The following is a 2,740-nucleotide window of genomic DNA, read 5'->3' as shown; positions in this document are numbered from 1 at the left end:
TAGAGACGGGGTTTCACCGTGTTAGCCAAGGTGGTCTCGATCTCCTGACCTCGTGATCCGCCCGTCTCAGCCTCCCAAAGTGCTGGGTATGAACTCCTTTTTAAGGAGGGAGTCATGGTGGCCAAGAAAGATGTCCACATGCCTAAGCACCTGGAGCTGGCAGACAAGGATGTGCCCAACCTTCATGTCCTGAAGGCCATGCAGTCTCCCAAGTCCCGACGCTACGTGAAGGAAGTTTGCCTGGAGACATTTCTACTGGTACCTTACCGATGAGGGCATCCAGTATCTCCGTGATTACCTTCATCTGCCCCGGAGATTGTGCCTGCCACCCTACGCCACAGCCATCCAGAAACTGGCAGGCCTCAGTCTAAAGGTCTGAAGGGTGAGCGACCTGCAAGACTCACAAGAGGGGAAGCCGACAGAGATACCTACAGGCGGATTGCTGTGGCCCCTGATGCCAACAAGAAGGCTGAGACTGGGGCTGGGTCAGCAACCGAATTCCAGTTTAGAGGCGGATGTGGTTGTGGAGTTGGTCAGCCACCTCAGTAAAATTGGAGAGGATTATTTTGCGTTAAACTGACAGCCCAAAAAAACTTTAAAAAATATATATATAATTAAAAACTGGGCACAGGACATGAATAGAAATTTCTCAAAAGAAGACATACAAATAAACAACAGATATATCAAAAAATGTTCAACATTACTAATCATCAAGGAAATGCAAATCAAAACCACAATGAGATATCACCTTACTCCAGTTAAAATGACTACTATCAAAAAAAAAAACAAATGCTGGTGAAGTTGTGTAGAAAATGGAACTCTGATACACTGTTGATGGGAATGTAAATCAGTATAGCTATTATGGAAAACAATAGCACTAGTCACAATAGCCAAGATATGGAATCAATCTGAATCCATCGATGGATAAATGCATAAAGAAAATGTGGTGTGGCCACATTAATGTGTACAAATATACGGTTATATAGAAGGAATAAGTTTGGTGTTCAATACCATAGTAGGGTAACTATAGTTAACATATTGTGTATTTCAAAATAGCTAGAAGAAAAGATTTGAAATGTTACCAGGCACAAAGAAATGGTAAATGCTTGAGGTGATGAGTATGTTAAACACTCTGATTTGATCATTATGCATGTATACATGTATCAAAATATCCCATGTACCCCATAAATACATGCAATTATTATGTATCAACTTAAGAATTTTTTAAAAAGTAAATAGGAGAGGTTATTCTTTAAGAGAGGGACAATGGGAAGTAGAAAGGAAGGGATACTAATTTTCTTTTCTGTAAGCATTTGTTTCAATTTTTAATCATATGTATATTACATGATTTTTGTCAGTCAGGACTTATCTGCTGAAGAGGCACGATTTATTTTCTTTGTGTCACTAATTAAACTAGCTACTAATTTTTTTTTAAAGAAATGGATAAAGATGTCAAATCAATAGCTTCAGCTTTTATCTTTAAAAGCTAACGAAAAAAGAACAAACTAAAACCGAATTAAACAGAAGAAAGAAATCAATGAAAAGATTAATAAAACCAATAAACCTCTAGCCTGACTAATCTGTGGAGAAAAAAAGAGGAACAATACAAATTATCAATATCAGAAAAAGTTATTCAGGTTATCTATTTCTTTTTTTTATTTTTCTTTTTTTGAGATGGAATCCCACTTTGTCACTCAGGCTGGAATGCAGTGGCGCCATCTTGGCTCACTACAACCTCTGCCCCGCAGGTCCAAGTGATTCTCCTGCCTCAGCCTCCCTTGCAGCTGGGACTACAGATGCCAGCCACTGCGACTGGCTAATTTTTATATTTTTAGTAGAGACAGCATTTCACCATGTTGGCCAGGCTGGTCTTGAACTCCTGACCTCATGATCCACCCGCCTCGGCCTCCCAAAGTGTTGGAGTTACAGGTGTGAGCCACCGCCCCTGACCATCTGTTTCTTTTTGAGTGAACTTTGGTAGTCTGTGTTTTTCAAGGTGTTTATTCATTGAATCAGAGTTGTTGAATAACTCTGTATCTATTAAAGAAAGTGCATTTGTAGTTAAAAACCTGGCTAAAAATGTCCCAAGAGTGCATCTAAATATTAAAACCAAATATACATCCAAAACTGAAAATGAAAAGTAGTCTGAGAAATGTGGTTTTACCTTTCCAGTTTCAGCAAACCGATTCATAGCATCCATGACCCTGTATTTTAGATGAAGTATTTCTTCACCTAGATTCCAATAATTTGGAAAAGAAAAGAGAAAATGGCATCTCCACAAAATAAACTATTTTTCCTCCATTTTGAAAAGCCCTTGAATGACCCACAATTGATTAACAGATTTTGGAGCAAGACAGCCAGCACACTGATCGGGGAGCTAACAAAGAATTGATAGATTCCAGGAGGGTGAGGAGTAGAGCCCCAAAAACGGTCTCCAGGGAGTTAGATACCAAGAGTCAGGAAGATGTGCTATGGTAGTACAAAGCCATGCATTAAGATTTTGCCTATTGGCCAGGCACCGTGACTCACACCTGTAATCCCAGCACTTTGGGAGGCCAAGGTGGGCAGATACCTGAGGTCAGGAGTTTAAGACCAGCCTGGCCAACATAACCAAACCCCATCTCTATTTAAAAAAATACAAAAATTAGCCAGGTGTGGTGGTGACCACCTGTAATCCCAGCTACCAGGGAGGCTGAGACAGGAGAATCACTTGAACCTTGAACCTAGGAGACAGAAGTTG

At 40.2% G+C, this 2,740-nt stretch overlaps 1 pseudogene; it reads left to right on the top strand.

Annotated features, from left to right (window-relative positions):
* LOC105502136 overlaps positions 1-769 on the top strand; it is a 2,479-nt pseudogene extending 1,710 nt beyond the window's left edge.
* The last annotated feature ends 1,971 nt before the right edge of the window (positions 770-2,740 follow it).

Source organism: Colobus angolensis, unplaced genomic scaffold, assembly GCF_000951035.1.
Source record: "Colobus angolensis palliatus isolate OR3802 unplaced genomic scaffold, Cang.pa_1.0 Scaffold77, whole genome shotgun sequence".
Taxonomy (NCBI): domain Eukaryota; kingdom Metazoa; phylum Chordata; class Mammalia; order Primates; family Cercopithecidae; genus Colobus; species Colobus angolensis.
This window is presented reverse-complemented; position numbering and strand designations above follow the sequence as displayed.